A 21,004-nucleotide genomic window follows, 5' to 3' on the forward strand; every position below is an offset into this window, starting at 1 on the left:
CTACATGGTGATCAAATTGAAGCCACGACACAAGCTGTTCCCCTTCACACAATTCCAAGAACCGGCCTCAAAGAAACTGGAGCAAACTCTGGAACTCAAGATTAAGTGTATTTAAAACAGCCAAGATGACGCTGGTCAGACCACCACGTTACTGATTTTGAAATGACGGTCAGAGCTGACTGTGCCATTTTGCTCCCTCCATCGGCCTACACAACTCTGAAACTCCCCTTTAAAAGTTCCTGTCCCCTGAATAGCAATTGGGAGTTCGTTCTCGGACAGAAGTCTACCTTCTCCTCCAGTTTCCTACCTCTGAAGTAAAGCAATCTTTCCTTTACTATCAACATTGGTCTCTCACAAATTGGCTTTCAAGCAGTGAGCATCTGGACTTGGGTTTGGTAGCAATGCATACAGGCTTCCCCGGTGGCTCAGTGGTAAAGAATCCACCGATGCTTGCCAATGCAGGAGATGCAGGGCCAATATCTGGGTTGGGAAGATACCCTGGAGAAGAAAATGGCAAGCCACTCCAGTATTCTTGCCTGGAGAGTCCCATGGACAGAAGAGCCTGGTGGGCCACTGTCCCTCGGGTCACAAAAAGTAGGACTCGTCTTAGCAAAGAAACAACAGCATTGCATACAGCTTCTGGTGATAACTGACCTTCTTTAACTTAAGGCCACATCACTCCAATTTTGTTTTCATCTTTACATCAATGTCTTTTCTGTTATCTGTCAAGGCTCTCCCTGTCTTATTCTTATAAAGACTTGTCACTGGGTTGGGCCCTCTTAGTAATCTAAGATGAACTCAGTTAGAGGCTTTATATAATTGAAAAAAAGGAAAAAAAAAACTTCTGAAACCTTTTTCCCAAATAATATAATGGTCACAGGTTCTGTGAATTGGAATGTGGACATAACTTCTGGAGATAACATTCAACCCACTATAATCCTTTTCCATGTCCCAGTTCATGGAGTCACAGAGAGCTGGACGTGACTCATTGACTGAACAACAGTAATCCTTTTCATTGCTTAAAATTATAACAAGTACATGATATATGTATTATTCAGGGTTCTCTAAAGATATATGAGGAGAAAAATTGATATAGGATAAGATAAAGACAGAGAGAGAGGTGATTATACAATTATAGGAACTGGCAAGAGTGCAATCTGCAGGGCAGGAACACACAGGGAAGAACTTACGCTGTCCTATTCAATTTCTGGAGGCATAATTCAGGACATCTCAGTATTTTCTTTGAAGGCCTTCAATCAGCATTACTCAAGGTCTACTAATTTAAACATTAATCTAAAATATACATTCACAGGCCATCTAGATGGTTGTTTCACCAAATATCTGGTTAATGTGGTCTAGCCAAGTTGACACATACATTAACCATCCAAATTTATTTCCATAATTTTGTTTTTGTTCTTGGTTAAAAATCTCTCTGCTGTCTTTGCTTAGTACTTACATCTGTTACTTCCTTCTCTTTACAATATTTTATAGATTTTCTGGATTCTCTGTGCTCAAAGAATTCTTTGCAGCTTTTTAAATTTTATCATCTATGACTACCTAATTTATATTATTTCCTTATAGTTTTTTTTATTTTAATTGTGCTCTCAACATTAACCGTAATGTTTCCTTTCTGTGAGAATTTCATTTGCTTGCCGACAATTTTACCTAGTGTTTCACACTTTGCTGAGATTCTTGTACCATAGAAGGTACTATAAATCTGAGCTTCATATCCTCTAGCATAGGTTTCCCATTTATTTTTCTTTTTTAATATAAGGTAGGAGCAGTCCTTGCTCAAGGACAGTCCTTTATTAGAATTTTTGATAATCTGAAATGGAAAGTTCTTGCTCATCAGACACCTTGCTTCTTAAGACTAGTCTTCCATTAGAGAAGTAACTTGCTCCTTCTCATTCATCTTTCTGGACCAATCTCTTCTACTCAGCTTTAAAGGAAAAATTATTATCCTGCTTGAAATTTTTGGAAAATCCATATAAAGAGCTTACCTTTGTAGTTTTCGTGTGTTTGTTTCATTCAGACTGGAACGAGAAAAATAATCCTTTGGCATACAGTCTAGGAAAGATAGAAAGAGAAGTATATGGAAAACAATCAAATAAGCATTTCATGATATATCCCTGCTTACACAGACATGCAAAGATTTGCAACCTATAACTTAGATCAGGAATAGAAAAATATCCCAATGGCCAAATTAATTTTACAGTCCATTTTTTAAGGTTTGGGAACAAATACTCATTTGTCTATGTATTTATTTCAAGCTACAAATGTGAAGTAGTAAAAGCAAAGACATATGACCCATACAACTTAAAATATTTACAATGACAAAAATAAAATTGGCCAGCCCTTTAAAAGGCCTACTGGAGAAGGGATTGAGGTGTCTTTGAAGGGAGAAGAGAAAATGGTCTTATTTTTTCAGCCTAGGAATTGATCTCTAAAAATGGCTTTCCTTGCTCACCACTGTTCTCACATAGAGTGTTCCAGGAACTGCTAGTGACTGAGGTGGTGCTATGTTCTAAGTCTTTCTTTCTTCCAGGCTACCATCCCTAGACAAAATCTTGACAAAACTTATGTCTTATTTACTTACTTTTTGACTTAGCTTACTGGGATAAAATTCAAATGCATCAAAGTCTGAGGAAAATTTATATGTTTGGTATGTCATATTTAGTCTAGTTATCTTGTCAGAATTAATTCTACAAATCAGTGTCTCTTGGCCAAAATATTTGAGCATCCCTACATAGATATTTCATCTCGTAATCTTTGGCACAGTGTTCCAGATGACTCTTTGATTTCCCTTGTTTCTATTGGCAAACAGTTAATACTAGCATTTCTAAAGCATGTTAGATTTCAGTCCCACAGAAAAACTCTAATTCCTCAGAGAAGAGGGCCCTTTGATAGACTACAGTAAAACATGGAATAATTTCAATTTCATATATCCAGAAATACCTCAGATTTCTTAATATAGGAGATGATTATGGAAGTTGGCCTAAAAGTAAATTTACAGATTGCAAGTTCATTCTGGTTTGTGTTCTACTTTGTGAGTTTAGTAGACTTTCATGGAAATATCAAAATTTCATTCTCATTGCAGCATATCCATCACACATATCAGATTCTCTCCAAAATCACAATTGTGCTTTACTACTTTCCCATGACTTTAGTGCATAAGTCTGATCAATAACAGCCTTGTAAGCAAGATATTTACTAATTGCAGCACAGTCAGATAGGGAGAGGATTGCAAGTTAGGGTAACAGTTTGTTTCAAGGTGCACCTGGGAATGTATTATACTTCAAACCAAAAATATCAAAAAAGCCTAAAAATGCATTCTATAAAAATTGGACTTCCCTAGAACAGTATCACAGTAAGAAAAAAGTCACATCTGGTGTTAAATATTTTTTTAAAGCAGAAAGTTGTGAATTTATGGGTGAATTAACAAATCTGTAAGATTCCTCTCAAAATATTTTATTTTGCCCCTTTCATGCAATGCTGCTGCTAAAATACATCTCACCTGTTGCCTAGTTTTCCATCTTCATCCACTGTTACCTTTTTCTCTTTCTCTCCCTCCTCTGCTTCTCTCACTTCCTCATTCTGCCCTTCCTCCATTCATCATCGTTAGAGGTACTTTCCAAACACTAACACTCATCACTATTGCACATTCTTACTACAAACAGCCCCTTGGAAATTACTATTTTTCTATTTTCTAACTTCTTTTTTCATTCAAGGTGGGTGCTACTTGAATTTTAGTAATTATGTCATTCATTATCTTTCACAAATAAATACTAAAATCCTTGTTTTTCTTTTTTTTTGAGTTGCCAGTAGTATGGCTTCATGCATGCAGCATAAAGTTTTTTGTTCCATAAGCCATCATTAGAAGTCTCCTAGCTATTTAAGAAAATGCTGTGCATCAAGAAAGTTTCCAGGGGCAGGTGATTTATAAAAATGTAAGCATGATACAAGTTATAGGGGCTCTACAGTGCTTGCATACTTCATAGTGATTTTAATTGTTGAATGGGAATACAACATTGTTTGCTCAAGATGTTACATTCATTCTGTGATTTATATCAATGATTTATAGATTTTTTAAAAATTTACTTAAAAAATTTTAGAGTATTTTTAAGTTTACAGCAAAATTGAGGGGCAGGTATAGAGATTTCCCTTATAATTCCTGCCCCACACATGCATAGCTTCCTCTGTTATCAGTATCCATCACTACAGTGGTATTGATACATTTGCTACAATCAATGAACCTACATTAACACAACATAAGCATCCAAAGGCCATCACTTTAATTAGGGTTCACTCTTGGTGTTGTATATTCTATTGCTTTGGACAATGTATTCACCATTATGGGCTTTCCTGGTGGCTCAGTGGTAAACAATCCACTTGCTGATGCAGGAGATGTAGATTCGATCCCTGGGTTAGGAAGACTCCCTGGAGAAGGAAATGACAATCCACTCCAATATCCTTGCCTGGGAAATCCAATGGACAGAGGAGCCTGGTGGGCTATAGTCCATGGGGTCATAAAAGAGTCAGACACAGCTGAACAACTAAACAGACCGCCATTATGGTATCATATATAGTATTGTTACAGCCATAAACATTCTCCACACACCAGCTATTCACCTCCCACACTTCACTCAATTCTTTGCAACCATTGATGTTTATACTGTCTCCATTTGCCTTTTTCAGAATAAGCAGGCTTCTCAGATTGGCTTCTTTCAATTAGTAATAAGCATTTAAATTTGTGTATGTTTTTTTATTGCTTGATATCTCACTTCCTTCCAGTCCTGAATAATATTCTATTGTCTGGATGTATCATAGTTTATTCAGTTTATTTATCCATTCAATAACTGAAGGACATATGGTAGAATTTTTGTATTCATATGTATTTTTTAACACAATCATTACTTATAATGTTTCCAGCTTACAGATCTGTCCTTACAACAGAAGGACATTTCTAAATTGTATAAATCTATTATTTTTAGAGAAATTGGACCATTAAAGATGTTATGAAACCTAATGATACTACGGTTTTATTTATAATATTACTATTCTTTTCAATGTAATATGTCAAAAGTAATGTTTTGAAATAATTTTCATTTTAGAATAGTCAACTGTGCAATTAAACAATTATATAATGTCATGATATATATTTGTATTTTATCATTGGCAGGTAATTTTTTCACATTTATTGGCTTTCTACAGACTGTCTTATGACTATTCCAAATATGAGTTACATTAGAATCTTCTGAAAACTTACTTCAAAAGATATACTAAAAAGTTATGTCACTGTGTTCCTTTACATTTTAGATCTGCTGAGGGAAGAATATTTAATCTTTGGAAACAGCACTTGTTTTCACAAATGAGTATTACTGTGTTTTGATTTATCTCTAATAAGAGTAAAAACTATAGACAAACATTTCACATATAGCTTGCTTACATATTATTATTACTAATGTCAAAATTGTCTACAAAGACACTATTCTGAGAAGTATACACAATGAAAAGTTTAGATTTCCTCACTAAAACTTTGTTGCAGCTACATAAAAAATACCGTATCAAGTTCATAGTCAACATTTTATTGTAGTTATTTTACACCTTGTTGATCTGGAAACTGATATTTCAGCATTCTAGAGAAGTGTTACTGTACTGTTTATAACACAATCTAATACTTATCACATTATATAACTACATCATTTCTATTTCTACAAAAACAGTGTTTATTATTGAATAGTAAAGCTTTTCAAGTGTAAAGAATATCATGAGATTTGCTGGATAAATTAACTGCCTTGCACATGGTGTAAGAAATGTCACATTTTATGAGTCAGAGTTAACAAGATCTAAAAAATGGTATGCCACAATTTTCACAGTGCATTACTGGAATATTCTATCTGGGTATGTTGCAGGCATTTATGATTAAATTTCAAAGCATCAGCAAAGAATCTTTCCCTAGCAAGTTTTGGAAGTAATTTCAATAAGATTACTGCAAATATTATAACTATACAATAGATTTCTATATAATATACATGAGGGCATACTGAGAAAATATAGAGGCATGCATTTTGTCTGGAGTATACCAGTTTCTTAATTTTTAAAACTTCCTTATCTTTCATTTCCCAATGAGGTATTTATTGTACATTTGCTATTTATTCTAAAAGGCAGTGAACATTGCCTGGCATGTTTCAAATATATTTCTGTATACAGAAAATTTTATGCATTTTCAATATTCCTTCCATAAATGTGAGGCAAATAAAACCTATTAGGATTCTGTTTATACAAATTAACATTTTTAAAGAAGGTTTTTACATTGTTTTTGCTGATCTTATTTTTGAGAGACCATGTTGGAATGTAAAAAGGTATCACTCAGTCTCAACACAAAATCATTTTTTCTTTAATTTTTAATTTATTCAATTAAAGGAAATGAATAGGGACAGAACCTGAATTGTATGCAGTTATTCCCTACATGATAAAAGTTAGTTTATATTAGAACTTAAGTTATGACCAACTGAGATAGCATATTTAAAAGCAGAGACATTACTTTGCCAACAAAGGTCCGTCTAGTCAAGGCTATGGTTTTTCCAGTGGTCATGTATGGATGTGAGAGTTGGATGGTGAAGAAAGCTGAGCACCGAAGAATTGATGCTTTTGAACTGTGGTGTTGGAGAAGACTCTTGAGAGTCTGTTGGACTGCAAGAAGATCCAACCAGTCCATCCTAAAGGAGATCAGTCCTGGGTGTTCACTGGAATAACTGATGTTGAAGCTGAAACTCCAATACTTTGGCCACCTCATGCGAAGAAGTGACTCATTGGAAAAGACCCTAATGCTGGGAAGGATTGAAGGCGGGAGGAGAAGGGGACGACAGAGGATGAGATGGCTGGATGGCATCACTGACTCGATGGACATGGGTTTGGGTAGACTCCGGGAGTTGGTGATGGACAGGGAGGCCTGGCATGCTGCAATTCATGGGGTCACAAAGAGTCAGACACGACTGAGCGACTGAACTGAACTGAACAGTTATATAAAAATATGGACCAAAACTCATAAATGATAGTATTTTTACAAACTATCAATGTTTTTAGAAGAGAAGGTAATAGAAGAAAGCAGCTAATAATATAAATTAATCTCAAAGAAGCTTAAGGAAAGTATATTTTATGTAGCTAATACTTACCTTAGCTAATTAATTTGCTTTTTTTCTGTCTCTGTAACTACTATAGTTACTTTATAATGTATCCTAGATTACTGAGATCGTCATACTCCTTTCTTGCTGAAGACAGAACAAGATAATCAAATCTGTGTATGCTTGGTAGCTAATAATTTGTTACAATGATAAAAGTGCTACACTGATAAAAATAATAAAAGGAAATAATTATGATGAATATAACATCCCATAAACATGCAAAAGACTACCTTTATCTTTACATTACGGCCTGCTTCATTATAACTTATTAAAAATCTCCTTAGAAATGAAAATGCATTGTCTCATTATTGAAGCTTAACATAACCCATCTGTAATAGGCTAGCAAGGTGTAATACAGTCCATGGGGTCGCAAAAAGTTAGTCATGACTGACTGACTAATACTTTTACTTTTTTAAGTTGTAATAAATCTTTATTAAATGGAAATCATTAAAGATTATTGCTCTGATTTTAGATGCTACCAGATAATGGTTATACATGTTCACTAAGAAACTGTATACACTGATTAAATAATCCAGACTACGAGGTGCCTATTCACAGTTTCCTACATGCATAGTTTAGGGAGCATTGTGAATACTGCTTTTAACAGTAACAAAAAGCATTCCCATCTGTGTTATTTATTTTAAGATCTCTCTTAATGTTTGCAATTTAGCTTCACCCATGCCTCTTCGTAGTACAGGGTGGAGAGTATAAACATTAATACAATTACCAAAATTTCCTAGATCTTATAGGACAGATGATAGAACGACCATGACTCTACAAAATCTTACTGAGTAAGGTCTGGGGTCTTTTGTGGAGTGTCTCGTGTGCTGTGATCCACATCTCTTTCTTTAGCTGAACTCATCTCTGCCATGTGCTCTGTCACTGTTTACATATATATCACCAAGATTGGTGAACACCTTGATATAGATGTTGATAACTAAATGGTATTGATGCTTCAAAACCTAGAATTGTATATTGTGACTTAGTGAGATGAAAGGCCATTTTTCCCATCACTAAACACCCTGTACCATGATAAAAGCAGATTTCTGGTTTATGCTGTAGAATAAATTAGAGTATCAGGAAATGCCCTAATAATTAGCAACTCTCATTATTTCCTTTTCTCAACTTTCCTCTTTCCAGTCTTTCTCTTCTTCTCTCTCTCTCCCTTTTTTTCCTTCCATCCTTTCTTCCTTCTTTATTTTTATTTTTATATATTGCTTCTTCTCTGTATGCTGGGATCAGAAAGTCATGCTCCCTCTGGCTTCAACCCTTCTCAATTTTCTTTCCTAAACTGAACAGATTTTCCCCAAAAGGCATATTTTGAATTACATGGTTTATGATGTCACATTTTAGTAACATTAAAGGATAGAATGTTGTCATGAAAACCACAGCCATTTATGTTAAGCTGTACTTAGTTGCTCAGTCGTGTCCAGCTCTTTGCAACCCTATAGACTGTAGCCTGCCAGGCTCCACTGTCCATGGGGATTTTCCAGGCAAAAATACTGGAGAGGGCTGCCATGCCCTCCTCTAAGGGATCGTCCCAACCCAGGAATTGAACTGGGGTCTCCTGCGTTGCAGGTGGATTTTTACCAGCTGAGCTAAGAATACAAGTCAGATTAGAAGGAAAAAAAATCAGGTAATCTAGTGTTCAGGTAAAATGAAGGCTAAGAATCAACCTTTGAGTTTAACCATGTTCAGATTATTATCAACACAATGTGTGTGTGTGTGTGTTTGAGAGAGAGAGAGTTTTAACATAAAAGAAATAACTTCAGAAGGGGAGAAAGAGAGAGAAAGATTGATTTTGCGATTAAATTCCCAGAGTGATATGAGCAGACAACAGAATATGGGTTATGTCAATATGACAGAATGACATTAGTAAAAAGAGAGATGATTTATCTTTAATTATAAGAAGAAAGAGAAAGTGATTAATGATGCTGACAGATTAGTGGGTTATTTTTTCTAAATAAAAAGAGAACGTTAGTAAAAGACAAAATGTGACCACCTAAGGCAGTAAAGAATGTGGGAGGTATTTAACTAACCTGGGGAGAGAAGAGATGGTACACATTTTCTAGAAGAATCGAGTAATAAATAGACTATGAGACACAATATATTCTCAGGGCAGCATTTAGGGCCTACTTGAGATGAGTGGGATGGATCTGAAGAGAGACCAGTTAATCATTTTATATCTTCTATCCCTATTCAGAGACATCCTATAAAGTAAATTATTTGTAGTAAATGTAAAGGGCACTGGAGAATAACAATTCAGTTTTTCTGTGCAGAACAGAAGAGATAGGAAGACCACACCTTACCTATGAGGACGTATGTCTAAAACTCATATAATTTCTCTAGTTGATGCATTTAAGAAAGAAGACACAAAAGAAAAACTATAAAAATAGCCATCCTTAGGTTCTTTATGTGGTTACAGAGGTCAAACCAGTCTTCTTGCCTATGGAGTTAAAGAATATTTCAGGTGTCCTTGAGCTTGTAGATGGTCAGTGTATGCAATGATTATCTAGATTTTTGCCTCCATGAAATAAGAAAATATGTTCTGTGATAGTTGGTTTTGTTGTGATTTTTTTGTGAAACTTCTACCTTACTAGCAACATTTTTCATGTGTAGGATATAGGTGGCTGAAAAAATCCAAGGCTTGAAATGTACATACTTTTATTTAACTATAAACTGTTATATTTTTTATATTCTCCTGTTTCACATTTGAGATTGTCATCTTTTCTGCCCTCTGCTGATGGGATTTGCTTATATAAGTTTCAAAGCCTGCTCTATTTTGGGAACCAGTAAAGTTAGGAAAGGATTTTTAGTTTACATTAAAGCTAAATCATGTGACTATTTCATTTATCCCTAATTAGTTTTTAATATAAAATTGAGGAGACTAAAGTGTCACAATAACAAGGAAAACCATAATTGAGTTAAGCATATTTTCTGCTTTTCTCTCATATATCAAAATCACTATGAATGAGTTTACACTGATGTTTCCAAACTATTTTCATCATTTTGTTATCAGACATATGATTTAAAATCAGGATACAATAATGAAAAAAAATAGATTAAAGGGACGGTCTGGTTCTTGTCTTGAGGGCTGAATAAATTATAATCTATTTGTCTTTTACATTCCTAACCTTGAACTGAGTAAAGAAGCAAAGTGAAAAAAGAAGAATGACATGTGCATTCTTTTTTTCCAAAGAGCAGACGCCTTCAGTGATTTGTACAACAGGAGGTGTTTTATGTACTTAATGTTTGCTCTTTTGTTTTCACTTATTTTTCAGTTCTGGGTCTTATTTAGGTCTCATTTTTTTTTTTTTTTTTGAGGAAACTTACTAGAATATTATTTTTTTCCATAAAAATTTAAAAAATCACTTTTACTCTATAAAAAAATATTACAGTTTTCTTACAAAGATAATGCCTCTGGCAATAAAATAAGTATATTTTGAAACTAAAAAATTGTAATGCTGAGAAGTCTTTGTTTCAGTATGCTCAAATGTTTTAAGTGACAAAAATTTTTTCTAAAGCTGAAAATAAAACTAAATGTATACTAAATTCCTATCAAGTTTACAGTAATTGTCCTTTAACAAACAGATATGGTTTTAAATCCCAGTTCTACAAGAGTCTAAGTCTTTATTCTTTAGCAAGTTATTTTTCTTCTCTGTCCCTCAATGTTCTCGATGATAAATCAAAGGTGATATTGTCTACCCCAGTGAGTTAACATAAAGATTAAACTAAATAATATAGGTAAATTGTGTGATAGATTTTGATGCACAATGTGCATTTCAGATATGCGATGATACCATAATTATAAGAAGAACTAAAGAGCCTCTTGTTGAAAGTGAAAGAGGGAGTGAAAAAGTTGGCTTAAAACTCAACATTCAGAAAACAAAGATCATGGCACCTGGTCCCTTTCACTTCATGACAAAATGATAGGGAAACAGTGGAAACAGTGACAGACTTCACTTTGGGGGGCTCCAAAATCACTACAGATGGTGACTGCAGCCTAGAAATTAAAAGACGCTTACTTCTTGGAAGAAAACTTATGACCAATCTAGACAGCATATTAAAAAGCAGAGATATTACTTTGCCAACAAAGGTACATCTAGTCAAAGGTATGGTTTTTCCAGTGGTCAAGTATGGATGTGAGAGTTAGATTATAAAGAGAGCTGAGCACCGAAGAATTGATGATTTTGAACTGTGGTGTTGAAGAAGACTCTTGGGAGTCCTTTGGACTGCAAGGAGATCAAACCAGTCAATCCTAAAGGAAATCAGTCCTGAATATTCATTGGAAGGACTGATGTTGAAGCTGAAACTCCAATACTTTGGTCACCTGATGCAAAGAACTGACTCATTGGAAAAGACCCGGATGCAGGGAAAGATTGACAGTGGGAGGAGAAAGGGACGATAGAGGATGAGATGGTTGGATAGCATCATTGACTCAATGGACATGAGTTTGAGCAAACTCTGGGAGTTGGTGATGGACAAGGAGGCCTGGTGTGTTGCAATCCATGGGGTCACAAAGAGTTGGACACAACTGAGCGACTGAACTGAACTGAATATTTTAAAAATATATTAAATATATTAAACAAAAAATAAATGCTAAACTAGATAATCTTAACAAAGCAAGACACAATTAGACATACAACATATGGCTTAAAATTATACATATATTGTAGTTGCTGTTCATTTGCCGAGTTGTGTCTGAGTCTTTGTGACCCCATGGACTGTAGCACACCAGGCCTTCCTGTCCTTCACCATCTCCCAAAGTTTGCCCAGGTCATCTCCATTGCATCAGTGATGCCATCCGACCATCTCATCCACTGTCACCCTCTTCTTCTCCTGCCTTTAACCTTTCCCAGTATAAGGGCCTTTTCTAATAAGTCAGTTCTTCGCATTAGGTGGCTAAAGTATTGGAGCTTCAGCTTCAGCATCAGTCCTTCCAATGAGTTTGCAGGGTTGATATCCATTAAGATTGACTGGTTTGATCTCCTTGCTGTCCAAGAGACTCTCAGAAGTCTTATCCAGTACCATAGTTGGAAGGCATAAATGCTTTGGCGCTCTGCCTTCTTTACAGACCAGCTCTCACAATCATTCGTGACCACCAGGAAGACCACAGCCTTGACTATATGGACCTTTGTCAGTAGAGTAATGTCTCTGCTTTTCAACACACTATCTAGGTTTGTCATAGTTGTCCTGCCAAGAAGCAAATGTCTTCTGATTTCATGGCTGCAGTTACAATCTGCAGTGATTTTAGAGCCCAAGGAGAGGAAATTTGTCACTGCTTCCACATTTCCCACCTCTATTTACCATGAGGTAATGGGACCAGATGCCATGATCTTTTTTTTTTTTTTTATATAATATTTAGTTTTAAGCCAAATCTTTCACTCTCCTTCTTCACCCTCATCAAGAGGCTCTTTAGTTCCTCTTCACTTTCTGTGGTTACAGTGGTATCATCCACATATCTGAGGTTGTTGATGTTTCTCCTGCCTATCTTGATTCCAGCTTGTAACTCATCCCGCCCTGCCTTTTTAATGATGTGCTCAGTATATAGATTAAACAAGCAGGGTGACAACAAATAGCCCTGCTATACTCCTTTCTCAATCTTGAACCAATCAGTTGTTCCAAACAGGGTTCTAACTGTTGCTCCTTGACCTGCATACACAGGTTTCTCAGAAGACAGGTGAGACTCTGGTGTTCCCATCTCTTTAAGAGCTTTCCACAGTTATTTTGATCCACACAATCAAAGGATTTGGCATAGTCAATGAAACAGAGGTAGATGTTTATTCTGGAATTCCCTGGCTTTCTCTATGATCCAGTGAATGTTGGCATTTATCTCTGGTTCCTCTTCCTTTTCTAAACCCCAGCTTGGACATCTGGAAGTTCTTGGTTCACATAATACTCAAGCCTATCATGCAAGATTTTAAGTATGACTTTACTAGCATGGGAGATGAGTGCAATTTTCCAATGATTAGCACATTCTTTGGTACTACCCTTCTTGGGAACTGGGATGAGGATTGACCTTTTCCAGTCCTGTGGCCACTGCTGGGTCTTCCAGATTTGCTGACATATTGAATGCAACATCTTGATGGTATCATCCTTTAGGGTTTTGAATAGTTCTACTGGAATTCCATAGCATCCACTAGCTTTATTAACAGCAGTGCTTCCTAACACCCACTTGACTTGCTCTCCAGAATGTCTGGCTCTGGATGGCTTACCACACTATCACAGTAATCGGATCATTTAGATCTTTTTTATACAGTTCTTCCATGTATTCTTTCCATATCTTCTTGATCTCTCCAGTCTACTAGGTCTCTACAGTTTCCATCCTTTATTGTGCCCATCTTTGGGCAAAATATTCCCTTAATATCTCCAATTTTCCTGAAGAGATCTCTAATCTTTCCCCTTATGTTGTTTTCTTCTAGTTTTATACACTGTTCATTGAAGAAGGTCTTCTTGCCTCTCTATGCTGTTCTTTGGAAATCTGCATTTAATTGGATATACCTTTCTCTTTCTCCCTTGTTTCATACACATATATCCTTACTGCCAATTCAGTTATATCTGAATGGACTTCTCTATCTTTAATTAATGTTTAGGAGACTATAACAAAAAATTATACCAGACACAGTATTATCTTAACAAAATATTCAGCAAGTTCAGGATTAGCCATTCCTTGAGCAGAGAGGTTGACATTACAAGCCATCTAACTGAGAGAGATTACTTCATAATGACAAAGAAAATACGAAACACCACAAATTTGTTACTTAACAGATAATTCAAAAACTTTGTGTTAAGCATGATGTTATACAGTGGATATATACCAGTCAATAAAATAGAGATAGCCTGTCCTCTCATAAGTTTACTTTGATGGAACTCAGGATGGAAAGACAAATAAAAATAGATAAGTCAACAAAATGAAAGTTATTAAAGCTATTAAAAGTGGCAAATTCTGAGATAGAGATTAATAGGATGAGTGAGAACAAGGCTTATTAATGTAGTCAAACTAGACAGAGATCGAGGAAAAATAGTTTATTAAAATGGGAATCAAATAATGAGGCAAAGCCAGACCTGTATAGAAAAATGGGAACAATAAAAGCAAAAAAGTCTAAAATGGATGAGGCACCTTGGGAATTGAAAGTAAACCAATTTTCTGAAGCATATTAAAAAAGAGTCATTTGAAGTGATGTTGGAAAAAATGAGAGGAAGTCATGATGGGTGTTATAGGCCATGTTAAAGAATCTGTATTTTGTTTTCAGGGTTATGGAAAGTCATTGATTAGTTTTAATCAACAAATTAATAAAATAAGATTTATAATTAACAAGGATCACTTTGTTATATGGAGTACTTTTAAGTACTTTTAAGTAATACACTTTGAAAATGCTTTTATATTGACAAAGTGGTTTGTGAGTGTGTGTGTGTATGTGTATGTGTGTGTGAGAGAGAGAAAGAGCTAACAATGTATTACAAACATGGGAAAGGTATGTTTAAAGCCTATAGTGCCTAAATCCATGATTTCCACTCCTAGAGGGGCAAATTGAGAATCCGAGGATAAAAAGAAGCCATAAAGATATCAAGTTAAACATTGTGACCTTTAAGCTGATTGGCTAGAAATGACATATTTTAAAAGTAAGAACCAATCATAAGTGTACAATCAATACTAGTAAGGCTATAACCTGCTGTAAGTCCCACCTTTTCAGGCACTTCACTCCCTCTCAGTGTCTATGCCGAGAGCTTTGTACTTTATTTCTCTCTGAAATAAATCCTGTGTGCTTGCTACCAAGAGTGGTTGTATGTTTGTGAAGTTCATTCTTCGATTCTGAGAACAAGAACTCGGATTCCTGCTTCAACACCCTACTAGACATAATGCTTTGCATGTTAAATTGCATCAGTTGTGTCCAGCTCTTTGTGACCCTATGAACTGTAGCCTTCCAGGCTCCTCTGTCTATAGGATTCTTCAGGAAAGAAAGAATACTAGAGTGAGTTGTCATGCCCTCCTCCAGGAGATCTTCCTGACCCAAGGATCAAGCTTGTATCTCTTATGCCTCCTCCATTGGCAGGTATGTTCTTTACCACTAGAGCCACCTGGGAAGCCCAACTAGACTTAATAGTACCACTTATTCCTTTTCTCCATTTGTCAAGTACAAATTGGCACTTGCCAAGAGCATTTGCCAGTGACTGATCAACAACAAAAACATTTGCCCTCTGCCTCTGTGGAGACTGAGCCCTGTGCTGCTGCAGCTACTGACCTTCAAAATACCACCTAAGAGGAAATCAGGATAGAGAGTGAGGCACTCTCTGTTCCAGGAAAACTGGTGAACAGGTCTTTAGATAGTCAGATATTTTCAAGAAATGATTTCAAGACCCCAATCTTTGCAACTCTTCATATCCAGGGAATCACTAAATCTGTTAGCAATGACTGAAACTGCCCACCATAGCCAAGCACTATAGTAACCACTTGTGTGAGTTATTTTACAACAGCAGGTCCTAGTAAGGAACATGGAACTAATAAGCCACCAACAACCAGAAAAGTTTGGGAAAGGTTCAAAGGAGACATCACGTGTCGGACCACTTCCCAGAATCTTCTCACTAGTATTCATCTTGGCTGAGCAATGGGTGTGCCACCAAGAAGGACTCTGAGTCAGAATGATTGGCTAAAGACAATCCAGAAACTAATCCCATCACCATAAAATCCGAGACTGCAAGCCACATGACACAGCAGTTCTCCTGGGTTCCCTAACCCTTCTGTTCTCCACCCAGGTGCCCCTTCCCAGTAAAATCTCTTGCTTTGTCAGCATCTGTGTCTCCTTGACAATTCATTTCTGAGGGTTATACAAGAGCCTGCTTTTTGGCCCTCACACCTCTCACGTTATGCATCCTTTTGTCGACAAAACAGTGGCAGACTTTATTTTCTTGGGTTCCAAAATCACTGTGGACAGTGACTGCAGCCCTGAAATTAAAACATGCTTGGTCCTTGTTAGAAAAGCTATGGCAAACCTAGAGAGCATATTAACAAGCAAAGGCATCACTTTGCTGACAAAGCTTCATATAGTCAAAGCTATTGCTTTTTCATTAGTCATGTATGGATGTGAGAGTTGGACCATAAAGAAGGCTGAGTGCCAAAGAGTTGATGCTTTTGAACTGTGGTACTGGAGAAGACTCTTGTGAGTCCCTTGTACTTCAAGATCAAACCAGTCAGTTCTAAAGGGAATCAACCCTGAATATTCATTGGAAGGACTGATATTGAAGATGAAGCTCCAATACTTTGGCCACCTGATGCAAAGACTCAACTCACTGGAAAAGACCCTGATGCTTGAATGTTTGAGAGTAGGTGGAGAAAGGGGTGACAGAGGATGAGATGGTTGTATGGCATCATAGACTCAAAGGACATGAGTTTGATCAAACTCAGGGAGATAGTGAAGGCCAGGAAAGTCTGACATGCTACAGTCCATGAGGTTGCAAAGAGTCAGACATGACTGAGAGACTGAACAACAACCATGATAGATCATTAGGTATTGTACTAGGCACTGAGAGAAGAGCACTAAACACAATTCTCAGAGAAATTAAATTCCAGTGAGTAAATAGAAAATGACAAAACATAGAACCTAAATACAGAATGAAATGCCAGGTTTCAAAAGAGTTATGAACCAAGTAAAGAACTGTTCCGATGTTGTGGTTTGTCTTAGAGAATGCTGTTTGGACTCTCAGGACTCTCAGATAAGACATTTGAAAAGAGATCCAAATGAAACAAAGTCATGTGAATGGCATGAAATCTTAAATAAAGCATTTTAAGCAGTGGGACTAGATTTCTCTGATATGGGAACATGTTTAAAACACTGGCGCAAAAGTTGGGAGTTCAGAGTGGTTCAGTGTTGGTTGGAAGTGCAGAAAAATCATAAGATGTCAGATCAGCCAGGCTGCTTATGGGCAAAGCATATGTTATTGATGTAGGATGAGATCTTATTTTCCACTGCCAATGTTTTCTCTTAAAAAAGACCCTAGTTCCCTACTGCCTTCTCTCTTCTATATCTCGTGAGCCATAGAGGACTTAGAAAGAGTGTTCTAACTTATTTGTTTAGAAGATGAGTCTATGCATACACTAGTTATATTCTCTCTCTGTCCTTTTCTTTCTTGGAAAAGAGTCTGTCTTCAGTCAGCCTGATTTTTCCATTTCTTTGTTACATGAAAAAAGAAAGGCGGGGAGGGGGATTTCTGCTCAAGTAGGTTTTGGATGGGGTAGGATGCTGTAGTCTTAGAGAGTGAGCTCAAATATCAGTGATAAGATTCTGATTACCTTTATATAGTACATATGAGAAATAAATGCAGGTTTCACTTTTAAATAATCAGCTAAACCAAAATTATTGTAAGTCTCAAAAAAAAAAAAAAAAAAGAAATCCAAGAGAGGAAATCAGTGTGCTGGGATGAAAAGCTCCAAATGTGAAAAGATGGCTATTCTTTGATTTGGCTACCACACAATATCTTGTTAAAGGATTAAAAAGGTACTTTTTTAAGATGAGGCTATTACTACCTTTCTACCAATGGGCTGGAGTGTTTCGCAGTAACTCGGCTAAAACAAGTATAAGTAGTGACTTTCTCTTCTTTAGAGCTATAGAGCAAGAGATCTCTTTAGAGAAAGGTATAAAAAATTCAGAGGCATAAAATACCCTCTTCAGGCTATATAAGAGCCTATCTCTTTGAGTTACTTAAAATAAAAGATATTGAACACAGATCCAAACTGTGAAGGTGTTCATTATCACATGAACTTGACTCTGTGTAGCTTCACCACATATCCATCTCAGCCAACATTCTAAGCAAGGGGAAGAGCTGTCTCTTGTCTATTATGTTTTCAACAATGAGTCTGGAATCTAGTACAATGTCTGGAATATTTAACACACTGTCACTAGATGAATCAATATTATTGTGTGTTTGTGTGAACAGAAAATCTGGTCTAGCATCTGCTTCATTGTCCTAGTCTGTACACGTATAGTATAATGATCTGCATATGGAAATGAGTGGCTATTGTGCTTTGCTTCCTGAGTTTTATGTCTAAATTTTAAATTTTATATATAATATTAATATTTCTATATATTTTAGAGGGACCTATGGGTATATTAATTTTAGACAAACAGCAATCTCCAAACACGTTTAGAACATAAATTTCAGAAGAATGGCTCTCTTAGCGCTGCCTGAAAACATCTCACTTGTTGGCAATACAAAGCTATTTCCCAAAGCACCTTTAACCCAGACTCCCTATCTAAAAACACAAAAGCAGATATCTGTTCACAGTAATTCACAAAAAGTTAATTAAACTGTTTTAGAAGAACAAGGAAATGAAATGTCTTAGCAATAAAAAAAATATGTAAATCAGGTTTCAAAGCAACAGACCATGTTGCAAATTGTAGTCTCTTTCAGCCAGCCTTTTTGTAGTAGCTAATTCAACACACTAACGCTATCCAATACTTTCAACTTTAATTTCTACATGTTACCCTTAGTTTATCAATACATAAAGCCTCCTTTTCAAGACCTAGAAGAAATGTAACTTCTTCCCTGCAGCTTTTCCTTCTTCCCCATTTCTTCATATCATTTATGCTCCTTGCTTCTACATATTTGTTCATGCTTTGATTATTACATATTTCAAAAATTTAACCCACAATATAATGAATCATTTTTCTCCTTAAACTCTCCCATTTCCATATCATACTGAAAGCTTGCACATATAATTGTCAGAGTCCTACTCACATTGCTATTCTATTTATCTCTCATAATTCCAGAATTTTATAGAAGCCAAAATAAGTTGGTTGTTATTTAATGATCTGTGAAAAAGAGAAAACAAGAAAAAAACAGACAATGCTAATACCGATGCTAATAAAAATAATAACTAAACATTTACATGACTAATAAGAGTTGCAATCTGATTTGTAATTTTAATCAGCTTCCCTGGTGGCTCGGGTAAAGAATCTGCCTGCAATTCAGAAGACCTAGGTTTGATCCCTGGGTCGGGAAGAACCCCTGGGGAAGGGAAAGGCAACCCACTCCAGTATTCTTGCAGGGAGAATTTCATGGACAGAGAAACCTGGAGGGCTACAGTCCATGAGGTCACAAAGAGTCAGACAGGATTGACCCATTAACCCTCATTTTTTTGGTAATGTTAACAAATTCAAAATAATTAACTTTTTATGTGTTAGCCATAATACTTCACATTTGCATAATTATTTTAGATCTGGATACTCAATATAAATCTACCAGGGATTTAGTCACATCACAATGTTTATACGGGCTTGGCAAAAGACAGCTTTCAATGCACTTTACTGCCATGATTTTGGTTCAGGTTCTGATGCTATCACACAATTCTAACTTTTTTGTCTTGTTTTCTTTTTCTATTGCCTCCTCTCATGTATTGCTTTTTCCTCTTTCCTAACCCTATCACTGAAAAAAATCTCAGGAAGAGTCAAATTACTGATTCTGATTTTTCATAATAAAATAAGAAGCCTACATTTTAATGCTTAAAGCATATATTGATATAAAGCTGACTAATAAATATAATCTGTGACCAATTCTTGTTAATGATGATTGATCAGACAAAAAATTGAAATCCCTTACATTTTTTTTCTAATAGCAGAGTTGATAATATATGAGGTAATCACTGGATACCTCAAAATATTCACAAAATTATATTTTGAGAATATTAAAATCATAAGAATTATTTAAACCATTTTGTTAAAGAAGAAAGAGATACTGGAGGTATCTTCGGGTTGTCAACTTATAGATTTTTATAATTTTAAACATTATATTGAATTTTAATATAATCCTTTTACTCCACAGAGAAGGAAACTGGATTCTGGATGCATTAAACACTTCATGCATTTTTCTGCAAGTAGCGTATGCGCTGGCTTAGAAACTTCAGTCTGTACTTCTGGCTTCTGGCTCTTCGTATTACAATGGAATTGTTTTGAGAAAAATTATTTTATTGTACTTTTTAAAAAGACAAACACATAATTTTTTTTCAAAATCAGAAAATAAGTATGTAGAATTTTTGAAAACGTTCCATTCATATATTATATAGTCTATGCTTAAGTTCCTTTCCAGTGGTATTTTGTTTTGATAAGATAAACTTCATTTTTCTGTCACTTGTGAAAGACAAATTTTTGGCACTTCCATTAGAATGGGTCCATGAAATACAAGAAACTTTCTATATTGACTTATTTGAATGTAGAATTCACATCTTGCTCTGTTTTACCCTGAATTTATGTTGCCACATCTGTCCATTCACAGGCTGGCAGTAATGAAGATTTTCAGGATGTGGAGTATTTGAAAATGGTTGGTACAAAGCCATTAATTAAACTAGGAAAAGAGCACCATTTGTGTTATTATTAGGTTGGTACAAAAGTAATTGCCATTTTGCACTGTTGAATTTGCCATTGATATTGGAATGCTACTTAAATAAATGTGGTTATGTCATACATCATTTTAATGCACATTTCTTGCTTTATGTGTTGCTAAAAATTCGTTACTTGCAGTGTATTTTATATTTATGGTTAGTTCAGTTCATTTGCTCAGTCGTGTCTGACTCTTTGCGACCCCATGAACCGCAGCACGCCAGGCCTCCCTGTCCATTACTAACTCCCGGAGTCCACCCAAACCCATGTCCATTGAGTCGGTGATGCCATCTAACCATCTTATCCTCTGCCATCCCCTTCTCCTCCTGCCCTCAATCTTTCCCAGCATCAGGGTCTTTTCAAATAAGGCAGCTCTTCACATCAGGTGGCCAAAGTATTGGAGTTTCAGCTTCAACATCTTTCCTTCCAATGAACACCCAGGACTGATCT

The 21,004-nt window shown here is 35.9% G+C and overlaps 1 long non-coding RNA gene across 1 annotated transcript in view; it reads right to left on the reverse strand.

Moving 5' to 3' along the window:
- Positions 1-21,004, reverse strand: part of LOC145529436 (uncharacterized) — a 294,204-nt gene that overhangs the window by 208,919 nt on the left and 64,281 nt on the right. Inside the window, exon 5 of the long non-coding RNA XR_014071225.1 lies at positions 2,001-2,067. This is a non-coding gene — a long non-coding RNA (uncharacterized LOC145529436). The remainder of the gene's footprint in view (positions 1-2,000; positions 2,068-21,004) is intronic.

Source organism: Giraffa tippelskirchi, chromosome 12 (genome assembly GCF_054371585.1).
Source record: "Giraffa tippelskirchi isolate mGirTip1 chromosome 12, T2T-mGirTip1v1.2.pri, whole genome shotgun sequence".
Taxonomy (NCBI): Eukaryota; Metazoa; Chordata; class Mammalia; order Artiodactyla; family Giraffidae; genus Giraffa; species Giraffa tippelskirchi.